Source organism: Miscanthus floridulus, chromosome 2, assembly GCF_019320115.1.
Source record: "Miscanthus floridulus cultivar M001 chromosome 2, ASM1932011v1, whole genome shotgun sequence".
NCBI classification, from domain to species: domain Eukaryota; kingdom Viridiplantae; phylum Streptophyta; class Magnoliopsida; order Poales; family Poaceae; genus Miscanthus; species Miscanthus floridulus.
In genome coordinates this window covers 83,187,139-83,203,856 of record NC_089581.1, presented here as the reverse complement: position 1 = coordinate 83,203,856, position 16,718 = coordinate 83,187,139, and positions in this window count along the sequence as shown.

The following is a 16,718-nucleotide window of genomic DNA, read 5'->3' as shown; positions in this document are numbered from 1 at the left end:
AAGAGTGAGTTTGCCTGATAATAATTCTCAACTTCTCATCCAACTTCCAACCCTAAGAAGATCAGTGGGCAAGATTTGTGCAACTACTGTCAAAGAGATTAGAGATATTCTGGTAGTATGTGAATTTCTGGATGTGTTTCCTGAGGATTTACCTGGTCTACCACCTGATAGGGATGTATAGTTTAATATAGAGTTACAACCTGGAACAGCTCTGATTTCTCGGAGAGCTTATAGGATGCCACCTAAGGAATTGGCCAAGTTGAAGGCTCGGTTACAAGAATTAATTGAGAAGGGGTTTATCCAACCTAGTTCATCACCTTGGGGATGTCTGGCAATTTTTGTGAAAAAGAAAGATGAGACCCTGAGGTTATGTGTTGACTATCGTCCATTGAATAAGGTGACCATCAAGAATAAATATCCATTACCTCAAATAGATTTGCTTTTTGATCAATTGGCCAGAGCCAAAGTTTTCTCCAAGATAGATTTGAGATCAGGGTATCACCAAATAAAGATAAAGCCGGAAGATATTCTCAAAACGGCATTTACCACAAGATATGGATTATATGAATACTTGGTAATGTCTTTTGGTTTGACCAATGCTCCAGCTCATTTCATGTATCTCATGAACTCAGTATTCATGCCTGAGCTAGACAAGTTTGTAGTGGTGTTTATTGATGACATTTTAGTATATTCCAAGAATAAGAAAAAACATGTGGAACATCTCAGAATTGTTCTGACCCGCTTGAGAGAACATCAACTATATGCCAAGTTCAGCAAGTGTGATTTTTGGCTTAAGGAAGTGCAATTTCTTGGACATGTCTTGTCAGCCGAAGGAGTTGCAGTTAATCCTAGCAAAGTGAAGGATGTGCTTGATTGGAAACCGCCAGCCACAGTTCATCAAGTTCAGAGTTTTCTAGGATTGGCAGGGTATTACCGTCAGTTTATTTCAGATTTCTCAAAAATATCAAAGTCTATAACTGAATTGTTGAAGAACCAAGTTAAGTTTGTCTGGTCATCAGATTGTGAGGAGGCTTTCCAGACTTTGAAGAGACTGTTGACTACTACACTAGTATTAGCCCAACCTGATATCGAGAAGCCGTTTGATGTTTATTGTGATGCTTCAGGTATTGGTATTGGATGTGTGTTGATGCAAGAAGGCCGAGTCATTGCCTATGCATCCTGACAACTTAAGCAGCATGAAGAACACTATCCGACTCATGACTTGGAGTTACCAGCTGTGGTTCATGCTCTAAAGATTTGGCGACATTACCTGCTTGGTAATACGTGCCACATGTATACAGACCACAAGAGCCTAAAGTATATCTTTACTCAGTTAGAGTTGAACATGCGACAAAGAAGATGGTTAGAATTGATTAAGGATTATGATTTGGAAGTACATTATCACCTTGGTAAAGCAAATGTGGTTACAGATGCCCTCAGTCGCAAAAGTTATTGCAATTGTCTGACAGTGAGAATAATGGGTTTGAATTTATGTCAAGAAATGGAAAAGTTGAATGTAGAAGTAATTCAATAAGGAAGTTTGACTAACATAATTGTTGAAGCCACTATTCGAGATCAAGTTATTGCTGCTCAGAAGGAAAACAAGGGTATAGCCCATATCAAGGAAAGAGTCAAGAATGGAAAAGAGGAATGCTTTAGCATTGATGATGAAGATGTGTTGTGGTTCAAGGATCGCCTGGTGGTACCAAAAGTTCTTGAGTTGCGACAGTCAATTCTAGAAGAGGCACATGCTACTAGGTTATCTATTCATCCGGGAAGCAACAAGATGTACCATGACTTGAAGCAAAGATTCTAGTGGACTAAAATGAAAATAGAGATTGCTAGATTTATAGCAAAGTGTGATACTTGTCAAAAGGTGAAAGCTATATATTTGAGGTCTGCTGGTGAATTACAACCATTACCTATTCCATCTTGGAAGTGGGAGGACATAAGTATGGACTTTATTGTTGGTCTACCCAAGACATCAAAGGGATTTGACTCAGTATGGGTTATTGTAGATCGACTCACTAAGTCAGCATATTTTCTTCCAGTCAAGACAATATATCCTATGATCCAATATGCCAAAATGTACTTAGCAAGAATCATGAGTTTGCATGGAGTACCAAAGACCATAGTGTCAGATAGGGGTACACAGTTTGTCTCCAATTTTTGGAAACAATTGCATTCTTCATTGGGTACCAAACTACTGTATAGTACAGCCTATCATCCGTAGACTGATGGACAAACTAAAAGAGTCAATCAGGTGCTTAAAGATATGTTAAGGTGTTGTGTCCTTAACTATTCCACTAAGTGGGATGAATGCTTACCTTTGGCCGAGTTCTCATACAACAATAGTTATTAGGAAAGCATTAGAATGGCTCCATTTGAAGCACTCTATGGTCGTAGATGTAGAACATCATTGAGTTGGTCTGAGCCTGGAGAGAGAAGATTCTTTGGAGTTGACCTTGTGAAAGAAACAGAAGAAAAGGTTAGGCAAATATAGAGTAATTTGAAGATAGCTCAATCCTGACAAAAGAGTTATGCGGATAGAAGACGGAGACCATTGGTATTTAACAAAGGAGATTTTGTATATCTGAAAGTATCACCAATGAAGGGAGTTACCCATTTTGGTGTTAAAGGAAAGTTGGCACCCCGATACATTGGACCGTATCAAATTTTGGAGAGGTATGGAAAAGTAGCATATCGCTTGAAATTACCTGAACATCTCGCAGCTGTGCATGATGTGTTCCATGTTTCTTAATTGAAGAAGTGTCTCCGAGTGCCTGAACAGAATGTTGAAGTTGAAGGAGTGGAACTAGAACCAGATTTAACTTATTCTGAATATCCTATCCGAGTGTTAGATTAGAAAGATCGTGTTACTCGAAGACGGACAATCAAGTTCTATAAAATACAATGGAATCAACATTCAAAAGAGGAAATACTTGGGAATCAGAAGATTACTTGTTAGAAAAGTTTCTAGAGTTTCTAGCGTTAATATAAAATAGAATAATGTTAGTTGAGCTCGGTTACTACAAATGGTGTTTTGTAAAAGAACCCCAGTTGTTTTATGAACAAGTTGTGAATGTTTTTGGATTGACACATTTCTTTTTCCATTACTAACCCTTGGACTTTGAATCTCGGGACGAGATTTCTTTTAGGGGGAAGGATTGTAACACCTCGGGTGTTTAAATACTAAAACATGCCATGTCATCATATGCATACACTAAAACAAGTTTACCTTTATGTTACATGCGTTGACTTGTATGGCTTGAATTGAGTTAAAATTCTTTGTATTGAATTGAATTTCCGAAAACTCTGATTTTCAGTATTTAAATTCTACCCTAAAAACCCATTTCAAAATCTAAGTATATTTTGGGGTTGAGCCTAAAAGCAAAAGTGTAGAGCTTGTTGAGTTATACACAGTTTGTTTTTGGAGATTTCAAAGTTGTTATGAAAAATTTGAAGTAATTTGAAAAGACGAGATTCTTTAAATGTTCCCTTTTTGAATTCAAATTTGCATTTCAAAATGTAGACTGAATTAGGGGGTGGTTATAAAAGCAAAGTTGTAGAACTTTAAATTTGGAGCAACTTTTATTTTTGAAGATTTTTGAGTTGTTACATAAATTTGGGAGTAATTTGGATTTTTAAATCGAATGGCAGTTTGGTAATTTTGATGAACAGATTGGTGGAGTACTGTATTCTCGAGTGGCGCGGACCCGTTCTTGTTTTAGAGGATCCGAGGGTAGGTTGGTATATGTAGGTCCGGAACCTGCATATGTCATGTGGTCTGGAATTCCCAGCTGGGCTTAATCGGTTCGAATCATCGTTGCTCCTCGGTTATGGAGACTCAACTCACTATTCATCATTGTAGTACTAATAACTAGAACTCAAATAAGGCTTGTGAAGGTGTTAGATATAAAGTTTCATGATCTCAGCGTGGATCGTGTCAGCTTTGTATATAATTCTTATGAAGTTTTCTATATAAATAATTTTGTTAAAAGAGCTTTTATGCAAAAGAACTTTGATTATTGCTAAAGCCATACCTTGAATCCCTGAGCCTGCATTCCTGAGTCTTCTCAGTGTTATTTCAGTTAAGTCTTGTTGAGTACTTTTGTACTCAGGGTTCGTTGACCCTTGTTGTAGGTGAGCCTCATGAGCAGATCTGTTTTGGATCATGCTGCATGACTATCGTTCGTTCTGACGATGAGAAGTAAATGTGTGATCCTTGGGCAGGATGTTTAATTTGTGTGTAATGTATATGTTAATTATGCCACTCCACTACTACTATGGTTTGTAATAATTATCGAACTTAGTTTGTAAGGTTTGAAACAACTAGTTTGTAAACTATGTTGTCGTAAGACTTCTGCTGTTTTTACTCTGGTACTGATATTTGAATAAATGTTGTAATACTGCATTGACTCTGTAACATGATCCTACTCAGAAATCGTGGATGATTCAGGGTTCCCTGAGGACACCCAACGGTCTTTTTAAGTTCATGGGAACATATGCATAGATGTCAAAGGTCGTCGGACAGCGACAGGTGCATGTGGGCCCTATAACTTAGGAGGTTCTGCCACACGGACCCCACCCGTCAGCCCTCCTGTTCTTCTTCTCCACGCCGCGCTCAACTGTCGTGCGACCAAGAGCCGACAGTGGTGGCAGGGGTGGGCCAGGGGTCATGCCCGGGGCATGGTCCTGTCTCCCCCTTGGTGCATCGCCCATGTGACCTCCGCGCCAACCACCCCACACCGCAATGCCGTTCGATGCCCACGGTGCATCACCAACCGTCCGCCTGTCCGTTGAAGATGGAGCTCAGAGCTCTGGCTATAAAGCCATGCCCAGAGCCCTAGGGTTCTCCCAATGCCCTGCTGCCACCGTGGTGGCTGACCACAGCACACCTGAGCCAAGAGAGAAGAGTGGGGGAGAAAGGGGGAAACTCTAACGCCGCTGCGAAGGGGAAAAGCTCGCCGAGACCGCCGGAGCCGAGAGCGACGCCGTCGTCTACATCACCGACGTGGTTTGGCATGGCGCTACTTGGCTATCAGAGCTACATGGCCTCGAATCGACATGACACCACCATCCATTCTTCCACACCACCCATGGTGAGCCCCCTCCTTCTGGTCTCTCTCTACCGCCGAACCTCACCGTCGGCCATGGTGCTCCATCCTGAGAGCGCGTAGGCTAGCGCCTTGTCTCCGGCCACTAGGAACACACACACCCATGCACACCCCGCGACCATGCCGTGACCACCCCGTGGGAGCGCCCTTGATCACCTGTGCGCCTCGCTATTGTCTTCATGACCGCCGTGGCCGCTGGGAAGCCCTATCGGCCACAGGAGAACCTGTAGCCTCGCCTTGAGCCTGGACGTCCCCGCTGCATCCCCATGCATCCATAAAAGCATACACGCCCCGCCGAGATGTTTCACCATGACCGTAGCCACCTCACCGACATCGTCATCGTGCTCGGAAGGGCGTCGCCATGGCCAAAGCCACCGGAGGCCCTAGAGGACCCCTCGACCTGCCCAACATGCCTGCTGGTGCGTTGTGTCGCCCACGTGCACCACAGATCGGCCTATGCCACAGCACCTGCACCATTCCCGCACGCCGGTGGAGCTCGAGCCACCGATCGCCATGGCCAGTGCCTTGGAAAGCTTCGACCGCCACCTTAACCCCACTGACGCAGTCGCCACAGTGAGAGGAAGCTTTTCCCCACCCTAATCGAACACTAGCACTGCCACAGGAGGCTCACAGCAAAGCTCACCATTGGCAGGAGTGCCGCCGCAGGAAAAACAAGGGAACACTGCCCCCCTCACCGGTCACCCGTGAGTGCACTCGGTGTACATAGACCGCTCATAAGAGATGAAGGGTGGACTTGGTCCACCGTAGACCAGTCTATAGTCCATGGACCATGAACATGGGTCCACCATGAGCTGCGCTCACGCCCACAGCCTAAACACGAGGCCCAGTAAGAGCCCATGGACGTGACGTGGCAACGCCACAGCTTGCCACGTGTTCGGCCCGGCCCGGCCCAAATCTAGCCCAACCCGAAGCCCGTATGAGACCCGGTCGTGTTGACCGTTGACTGGTCAACATTGACCATTGACCTGGCCCCACATGTCAGTGACACGAACATTTTGGACCCACACGATAGGCGCTGACGTCATGCTGATGTCACACGGGACCCACATGTCAGCAGCCCCCGTAGCCAGGGTGATATCATGCTGACATCACATTGACATCAGCTGCTGACGTCAGTAGCCCAGGCCCCACATGTTAGTGACCCTGACCGTTGACCGTTGACTCGACGTTGACCGACATTGACTTTGACCGGACCCACCTGTCAGTGACCCAATAGCCTTTGGCCCCACCTGTCGGTGTGGACGACATTGATGACGTCATGCTGATGTCAACTGGACCCCACCTGTCAGCTTGGAATCATGATACCAGCATCATGCTGACATCAGCAAGCCACGTGGACCAACCACAGCATGACACGTGTCAGCCCAGGATTAATTCAGCCTTTTTTCCATTTTCAAAAATAGATTTAAACTTCGGAAATTCATAACTAATTCATACGACCTCAGAAAAATATGAAACCAGGACTAAAATTCATCTAAAATCAAGCTCTACGCAATGAACCCATGTTTGAGTGCATTTGGCTCTTTTGAATTTTCATTGCTTCTTTGTGCTACTCTATAGATGTCGCTAACGCGACTATAATGCAAACGTTGCAGACTTGGAGGAGAACCTGACGGACGAGGATTCTGAGTACCGTGAGGAGTATGGAGACGACTACACTAAAGGTGCCACATCCCACCCAATCTCATAGCACCTATTACACATGGCTAATGTAGAACTGTTATTGCTTTACTTTACTGTTATAATCATACTATGATAGGACTTGCATGGTAGTATGCTTTCTTGATGGCCTTTACCTTGACGCAACCTTACCCCTGCATACCCTGCTATTAGGTTAGACACACGCTCACTGCTATAATTTAATTGCTCGTACTTCTACTACGTTTATACTACATTAATGCATGGTGTATTCTGGATTACGGGGAGAGTGCTGCATGTGTGACTTGGGTGTGTGGAGGGTGAGGGTTGTGTCGACCAAGTTGGAGTATACGATGAGCCTGGGGCAAGTCATGCCATGTGGTGCTACCTGGGCACCCTTGGAATGGATACCTATGGTGGGTAAATGGTATATGAGGTGGTCCTGGGTGTGAACCTTTGATGGGAGGAGCCCGGGATGGAGGTGCTATGGTGGCACGATATATGGAAACCCTAATGAAGACATTCTGGCTTGGTCACCCCTAAGGACTTACTAGTACTCAGATTCACTGGGAAGCCTTACGTACCACTCGCCCTATATGGTGCGGGACGGTCGGACTACTTGGTAGGATATTGCCACTACTGCTAGGTTGATAGCGGACAGTGTAAGGAGGTACGGGGCATGAAGGATTTCTCCCCACACCCTTCTGAGACTTCATGGAGACCTTGTGGACCCGGCTCATGACTCACAGTTTCAGCCACCCCAGACTAGACTTGGGGTGTACCAGGGCTGAATGGTAGAGTGGCATTATCCTAGGCTAGCAAGCGGCCAGAATTAGCCCAGTTGACGACGGTCAGCGAGGAAGGCAGATCTTGTGGTTATGTAACACCTCTACTATGATAGAACCGCCCAATTTATACAAGATCAAGTACGGCTGTCCCCGCTTAACACGTTGACACGCGCATACTCTCACTTATATAAACCCGGTAGTCCACCGAGTGTCACGCAGGACCTCGGTAAATCAACATCACAACCAAGATCGCGTGATTAAGCAAATACACATCACATACACAGAGTTGCAGTGGAAATAATATTACAAATAGGTTCATAAATAATAATACATGTTTGGATTTCAAAATCGATTAGTGAAAACAACATTGCTTTCGAAGGATTTCATTAATATGAGTTCCAAATACATTGCTAGCATAAGTGACATCCTCAGACAAAAGCATGTAGATGAGAAGTGAATATAGAGTCACCGAGCCCACCGGTGGTTAGCCACCATCCTCAACAAGTCAAAACCTTACCTGCAACATGGTGGGATAAACCCTGAGTACTCAAGACTCAGCTAGACTTACCCGTCATAAACCAGAAATAAAACTAACTCCAAGGAGTATTCAAGGCTTTATAAGTGGAGGTAGCTTGACAACATTTTGCATAAAAAGCGATTAACTCAATTATACAATTATAATTTTGTCATCAAGTTAATTAGAACTATCCATCTCTAGATTAGCAACTATCCTGTGCCAAACATGTGGTATATCGTTTTAGAGCATACAATAGTAACCATAGCAGGTATTGTAATTCCATATTCATTCAAACCATCATATTCCATAACAAAGTTACTATGATGTTGGAGCTAGCCAAGTTTCTCACTATCCAGGAGAGACGGCGATTCGAATCGATTTCAACCAGCTGGGAATTTATTCCTAACACAAACCCAGGCAGACCAGATCAACGATCATCTTAGGTCACCTTTGGTACAACTTCGGTACATATTTCGCGGGTCCGTACTATGCCGCACAATCTGGAACACCAGATGCCAAGATGCTCAGGCCAAGCCTGCCCTTGGGCTCAGTCTGATCGTTCCCCGGAAGGAGCGCACAACAGAACGATTCCCGGCCTGAGTTGAATTACTCGGCTTCGTGGTCAGAACGAGTTATCCGGCCAGCTAAGTGATAGGCATGCGTTCAATCTTGTTAGAAGTTCCAACAACGGTACGGTCCTTGATCGGCACAGACGGAATCACATGAGTCATCCTACGCATAGACTCCGCCTGGCCTCGATTTTCTTTTACCCCATGGTTCTATTCCATGATAGCAAATATAGCCAACCATGCTCTGGTATCCATCTATATCTCGCAGGTGACAGGATATCACCCGACTTCTACCGGTCTAAGCATGGCTAAGCATATATTCGATCCTGGACCTATACCGGATTAAAGGTGTAATATCTAGGACAAGGAATTTATATGCATCAAGTGGTTCCATTCAACTCTTATAACCTAATGCATCAATCATAAGTACTTAAGTAATCATTTGTAAAATACTGGGAGACTTAAAATGCTCCGGGGCTTGCCTGGGATCCGACACAAGTCAGTTCAGTTAGCTTGTACCGACTTGGTGACATCTCCGGTCCCTAGCACTTGCTTAGTCCTTCCATCTTTGGAATAGATCCACCAAACACCATCTTCGGGTTTGACTCCACATCACATCCTTCACGTGGTTCATCTAGCGTACCTAAATGAGATGCAAGATGCATGTGTATGAATACATGGAAGTGCAATAGACAATGCATTCGCATGCAGTAAGTAAGACAAGCACAAGGTTACGTTAACATGCACAAGCACTTCGCATTGCTTACTTTAAATATCACACAATTTATCCATGCCACGATAGCAAAGAAGACGACAACACCAAGCATGACACAAGTTTCCCAAGATTTCAGGTACTCTAACTCAACCATCATCAAAGGTATGAGCCACACTTAGCAATATACAAGCAAACAACTATAATTGGAATCTGTCAATTTCTGGACATGCAAACAGCAGCTACAAGATTTAGCTATAACTGGAGTTACACAAATCAAAATGACTTGCAAGAAGACATTTTGGAAAAGCTTATGAAATTATCTGCATTTCATCTATAACCATCACAGCATGATTCACAAGTTAAGTAGGTCGAAATTATACATTTACAGAAACTGGTCCACAATTAACAGAGAGCAGCCATTTCTGAAACCCAACTTTAAACAGGCATAACTCACAAACTACTTAGCCAAATGACACCAAATTTTAACAGAAGCTAGATACATGAATTATCTACAACTTTTATATAAACAAGTTTCACAACAAAGCACATTATCATGAAGAACTTTGCTAAGTTCCCAGATCTGTCCATAAACCACATCGGCAAGAAAATAATTATTAACTTATGTTGCAAATTCATGATTGGGCAAAACCAACTTTACCAACATTTCACACATGACTAAAGAACACCAGAAAACCTAGTGTCCATGACCAAATAAATTCTTTTAATGTATATCTTAATTTATTTTAGATAACAAGGTGACTTAATGAACATATACCAAAAGTATACAATAAATTCTACAAATATTACAGTGGCTCACATATCCTCTCAATAGCCTACTGTACAAATTTCACTCCATTTGAATATGTATAGCAACCTCTATGAAAAAGACAAGTTGCTAAAGCAAGAAATCATGTGAGAGCAAGATAAACCAATAACTCACTCATACTTCATCCAATACTCACGAAAATTTTTACCACACATCAACTATCACATGAGTAGCATGCCACAAAAATTCCACTTCATTTGGAGCCCTAGATCTGCAGTTATGGAAAATAACAAATTCAACTAGCATTACAACCTTACTGCACAAATCTATTTTTATCACAAAATATTGAAACTAAAACATGCCATATTATAGATCCAATGCATAGAGAATTTCACAAGGATTCTAAAAAGTCCTCATTTGCTATTTTACGAATTTCCTATGAATTACTATGAATTTCCAAAGATTCAGCAAATTTACTACAAATGGGTCCTTATTGACACTATTCATTTGAGTCACAGACTTCGCAGTTAGACCCTTCCACTTTGTCAAATTTGAGCCCGAGGCCCCTGGTCGGAATTAACAGCAGAGGAGCATGCCGGACTTGTCGTTGCCGGCCGAAGGAGGCTCATCGGTGGCGGTGGAGTGGTGGTGGAGCATCAGCAGGGCCGCGCGCACCCGATGGTGCCCTCGGCTCGGCCCGAGGAGGAGTGTGGAGGGCTGGCCACATGTGCCTGTGGCTCGGATGCGCGTAGACCGACGGCGACGATGCTGTGGGGCGCTATGGGCGGCGAGGATGAGCCGCGCGAAACCGGGTGGCCACAGCGCGCCCGTGGCTGGGCTCCACTCGCGCCATGGCAGGGCGCAGCGGCCAAGCCACGTGCTCGTGCGGCGGTGGCCCGAGCTTCGGCATGGCTGGCATCCATGGCGGACATAGTTGTGCACGGCAAAGAATGGAAGAGGAGACAGAGAGCGAGAGGAAGAATGGGAGAGGGGCGAGTGCTCGGGTCTCCAAATCGACAAGCTGGGCGACGCGGCACGCATGCAGGCGAGCATGAGAGGCCATGGGGCATTGAGCGCCAGTCCACGGTCGGCCATTCCTACTGCTACTGTGGATTCAAATTTCTAATACCACCTCAAACATTCGACTCAAATGTCATCTTTCCCATCCTATATCTCCTAAATCGATTCGCTATTCGTTCAACTGATTGCACCATGTGTTATAGCTACATGAGTACTACAAATTTTCTTAAAGGATCATGGTCTGGATCGGATCGGTTTGCAAGATATTAGTTCCTCAATGTAGAGACATGAAACCTGAAAACAGTCATTCAGTCCATTGAGGACTTAGCAAATTTTTCGAGCTCCAAAGTAGTAATGGATTCCAATTTGAGGGCTCGGTTGGACTAAGTTAGAAACTGAGCTAGGTCTTGACCTTTAAACAAAGTTTGTTCTACTCAAACTGAGCTACAACTTTTATTAAAGGTGCAACTCCATGCAAGCACTATAAGTGATTGGTCAACATAGGTCAAAGTAGCATCACGGTAAAGCTTAAATCCAAGTTTTAGACCGATGGAGGTATTTTCTTGTCCTTCGCTCAACACGAACCCTGTATAACTTTTATTCACAAGTGTAAGTAGAGTTGTTTGAGCAAGGTTGCAATGTTTGTTTGTCATTACATATTCTTATTCACCTAATAAAGTAATTCAGGCGAGGACATAACTTGTCATTTCATGTGATTTCTTGATTCCAAACTTTATGAAACTTTTCCAATCATCCATGTGGGTGGAAATTGATGTGAGGCACATGAAAGAAGCACCTTCAACCTTACTTAGGTATATATCCGAAAAGGGCCAATAAGCAAGCAAAGGTGTGTTGCCCAAGTTTAAGTTGGAGCTCGCTCTTGTAGACTTGATCTTGACACCATCATCACCACTTAACACATCATGTTTGAGCTCCAACCCATTGCTTAATTGGTGACAAACACCTGGGGTGTTACAGCCCTCCCCCCTTAAAGGAACCGCATCTCGAGATTCGGTGCAATAGACTTTTAAGGGAAGAGAAACATGTCAACCAGTTTCCAACATCAGTGATAGCATTAAGCTACTTAACTTCGGAGTATCAAAGAGGCTAATTTGGTCACGACACTTTCTGATACTTGCTCTTCGTCATAAGCTGTTGTCTGAAGAATCTCCTTCATTGGCATCTAGAAAGCATTATTATATTGGAAGGAATCCAAGATAGCACTGTCCTACGTACTTCATCCTCAATGTATGAAGAGTGATACCAGCGTAGACTAAATACTTGTAACATCTACTTCCCTAGTGGATATAGCATAGACCTATGGACTTTGCACTAGACCATAGTCGATTGACGGATATTCCTTGCAACGGTGCTATATTTGCTCCCAAGGTTCGAAAAGCAGTTCTCTATTAAAGTGGCTTGAGCACAACTTCTCATAAAGGAGGTGATCATAAACGGTAAACGTCCTTTGAGGGTATGAGAAGCTAGTTAACCAATATCCAAACTGGTTGTAGCGGTGCAATCACTCAGATGTCAACTGATGGAAAGCTACATAATGTTCCATGTGCGCAGTGCTCTTCCTTTGATAACAATATTGTATGGTCTGAGTCTGCTGAGTGAGTGGTAAACGTAGTAGCTGACTCTGTCGGCTCAACGTTCTCGATGATCATTCCTTAGGGAGCCTTTGGATCCAAGTTGCAACAGTGATCTGGGTTGAATCTGATGCAACCTCTTGGGTAAAAACACATATAAGGTACCAAAGGCATGTCAGCATTGGAGAACCATTGACGTACAAGGATGTTAGAGAGGCTTGGAGGACAACACAAGTTGCAAGTAATCACAAAACTAGGGACTAGTTCACTACCAAGCAGGTTGAGTACAATTTGCCTTCGTGGTGCAGTTGCACATCAAGTTGGGTTGACTTGTATCATAGCAAAACTAGCCTTCTTAAACTATATTTGACGTCGAGGCTTCCATTCTTAGGCCAATCAATATCTCGAAAACCATAATCCAAAAATCTATGGTTTGACACCTTTCCAATTACTTTTGAATTGCAAGGGCACAATTTGGCTTCTAGAACACCTTGACTGCTCACGCATTGTTGATCTAAGAGGGCAAAAGCAAGGCACATAGGGGTGCAATTAGTGTTCTCAAGGGTATGGAGGGTTGTCTAATAGCAATACACCTACAAGTTGTAATTTCTTGGCATGAATTACAAACACAACCTTCTAATGCAAAGGATGATCGTAGTCACAGCGAAATTGCAGATTCTGTACCCTTTTGTTTTCTATTCATATCTCATAAACTACTGCTCCAATATGCAAAAATTTTTGTGGGTAGGTAGATCCATGGGTCTTCTAACTACTCACCAAAATTCAACTCAACCGGACACCGTTTGACCATCCAATCAATTCATCTATCGAAACTGCTCTGTTCTAAAATGACAGCAACCAGGCCAACAAGATATCTCTCAAATCCAATGTTTTACTCAACCAATACTCAAACCAACTTAGGACATTGAAGGGTCCTAAGCAAAGAATGAGATCACCAAGTTTGGGGTCAATCCAACTTCGTTTGAGTCACTAATCGCCTGGCTTGAAGATACCCGGTTTAGTGCCACAAAATCTGGACATATTTCTCGTTCTACCTTTATAACCACGGTAGCTTTCTCGCTGAGGATGGAGGCTAGGGTTTTCCTTACATGCCTCTTAGGAAACAACCTCAACCATAGATTTAGACACCAACTCGATGATGCACAAACATTGGACTTGTGGGCTATTTTCACAGGGTACAAAGCATTACTCCACATGGAGGGCATCCCTATATAGATAAGGAACCGTTTCTGAATATTCTCTGGCACCTCATCTAATAGAGCCTTGAACAAATCCGTTTGTGGTACCTAGGGGCACAATGATGCTGATCAAAACTAGGGATATGCTTTCTCTAGTTCTTTACTTAGCTGATACAACATCTTGCACTATATACGTGATTGTCCAAGATGGAATTGACTTGATAGCACATTTGGAGAAGAAGTAGCACTTGCATTGCAGGGCCAGGTTTGCTGGTTCCTTGATCAACATTGTTCTGTGAGATCTGGCCTTCATAGTTACCAACTAGTCATTACCTAACTGAAGACTAACTTTCCTACTGGTAACTAATTAGTTGTCCCTCAACACTAAAAAGGTTCCAAATCTTCACTCTTGATAATAAAAATTGTGGTCGAAGCATACAGATGGTCGCCATTGGAGTCAGCAGAAAGGGGTCACACCAAGGAAGGTCAGTTCGTCTACGTGATCCTTATGCACCTAAAGATTGAGAACTTGGATAGGAACTCATATATACTAGGTGACCTATTACAGCACATAATATCCTGGTCCATTTATCATCCGACTGATAACTTGTTCAACCTTAAGTGTGGTGCACCTTTCTGATCCAACGAGAATGACATAAGTTGCTCACTAGATGACCGACGTCCTTACAGGGACAGTCACGTCGAGTAGAGTCACTTTTCTACCACCTCTTGCAGTCTATTTATGTTCCTGTTAGTGACCTGTTCTTCAAAGGTTAACCATTGGATGACTCCAGAAGGAAGTCCTATTGCATCTACTTCAACATATAGATCTCTTAACAGGATAAGGAGAGATAACCAAGGAAGAGCTCATGTGAGAATAACATATTAGTGTAGTTCTGCAATGGATCATGACTAGAAACCTCGATACCAGCGTGTGCCGAGCAGCACAGCCTTGTGTGTGCACCCACAGGAGGCTCTCGGTTTTGTCGTGGCATCGTAGATCGCTAATCGTGGCACCATTACTGAACATACAACCCATAAGAAATCTCACATGGCATAAATTGGGTTGCATAGGAGCAAGCACTATGCGAAGGAGGGACAGCAAACAAAGGTAGTCACAAGGTTAGGAGTCAACAAGCAGGGGATCCGAAGATTAAAACACAACGCAAGAGAGCATAGCCTAATTGCCGAAGGCATCTAAGCAGGAGACTCTTGCTGAATTTCCATATACGCCTTGTGTCCACCAAGTGATTACCAGATAATGATTAACCTGAGATTTGGTCTTGCCGAGCAGCAACATGAGATCAAGACTAATAACATCCAGAGACTTGGAAGAGTTGGAGACAAAGCAAACGAGATTCGAGGGATAGAGCCAAGGCACTGACTAAGGATTTAGTTGATAAAGCAACGACATGATCTGCGAGGAAAAGGTTCCAAAGCAGGGTAGATAGCGATTAGCATTGCACCAGATCATCAGGAGAAGAAAGAGCAATAAGGCTCGACAAAGATTTTTGAGTAGAGTACACCCCCACAGGAGCAAGACAACCACGACACATGCAGGCATTCAAGGGAACTAAGCTTGGGCCTAAGGTCAAGCAAAGGCATAGATAAAGTCTTCGTAGCACAACGTTCAAGGCTCGCAACCACGTGTACAGGCTCAGGTTCCTAAGAGAGAACTTAATTGTAGACGACAACCCTGAGATTACCAAAACTTGGATGTTGTTCCAGGATAGCGCTCTTCAACACTCATATGCTTTCCGAGGACAAAAGGAGTGACAGCTATGGCACTACCTAGATTACAAGCATCCACACCTATGTCATGGTCTTAAGCAAGCACTTCAAAACACTCAATCTAATTAGCTTAAGCGACTATTACTAAGCACAAAGCTCGCACCTAACAAGTAGTCACCTACGACCACATTGCTACACATAAACATGCGAACCTGGTGGTAAGGTACTGTTATCTTTTATTTCCTTTTTACCGAGTAGGTGGATATCTCTACAAAATAAGTCTTATATTTAGCAATTTAGTCTTCGAAGGGGTGAAGTTTTGCTAATTAAGAACTTGTCATCTATTTCCTTTGGAAGCAAACATACAAGGTAAAGCTAATCACACACTATCTTCAAGCATAGCTATTCAAGCGGCATGGAACAAGGCACTTTGTCTAGCTTCACACAAGGAAGATAGTAGCATCACATTGATCACAAGTTACTTAGTATTTGAGCAAAGTGAGGGAAGCATATTTATGCACAAGCACAATCATGATGCATGCTCGTCATATTCGTCCTTACAAAATTACTAGCCTAAGGCGGCAATCACGTTCTATGTCAGTGGCATAACATGTACTCTCTCAACATATAGCTAGTCGTCAGCTACCTTCAAGCTACGCATTCGTGGTTAGTGTACCTATAGGCAAATTCATTGCAGCCCATTCCCACAAGAGATAAATAAGCACACAATGAAAATAGTAAACTAAGATACTCTCCATATATACATCCCCAGATATATATACTTCGGTATCCATAGCTACCCGACAGATATACCCACAATTAAGTACCTTCATAGATACATGTGTGTAACATGTAAATATTCCAGTAACCATAGCTAACTCTCCCCTAGACCGATAGATGGACGGTCATGCTCTCACAACTCACACTTACCTGGGCATAGAGGCAATTGATCCATACATTACCATTCAAGTGAGCGACATCCATACAATAGCACGCCGTATGGACGACGAAAGTAAAATTTGCAAGAAGTAAACCCCCATAGTTA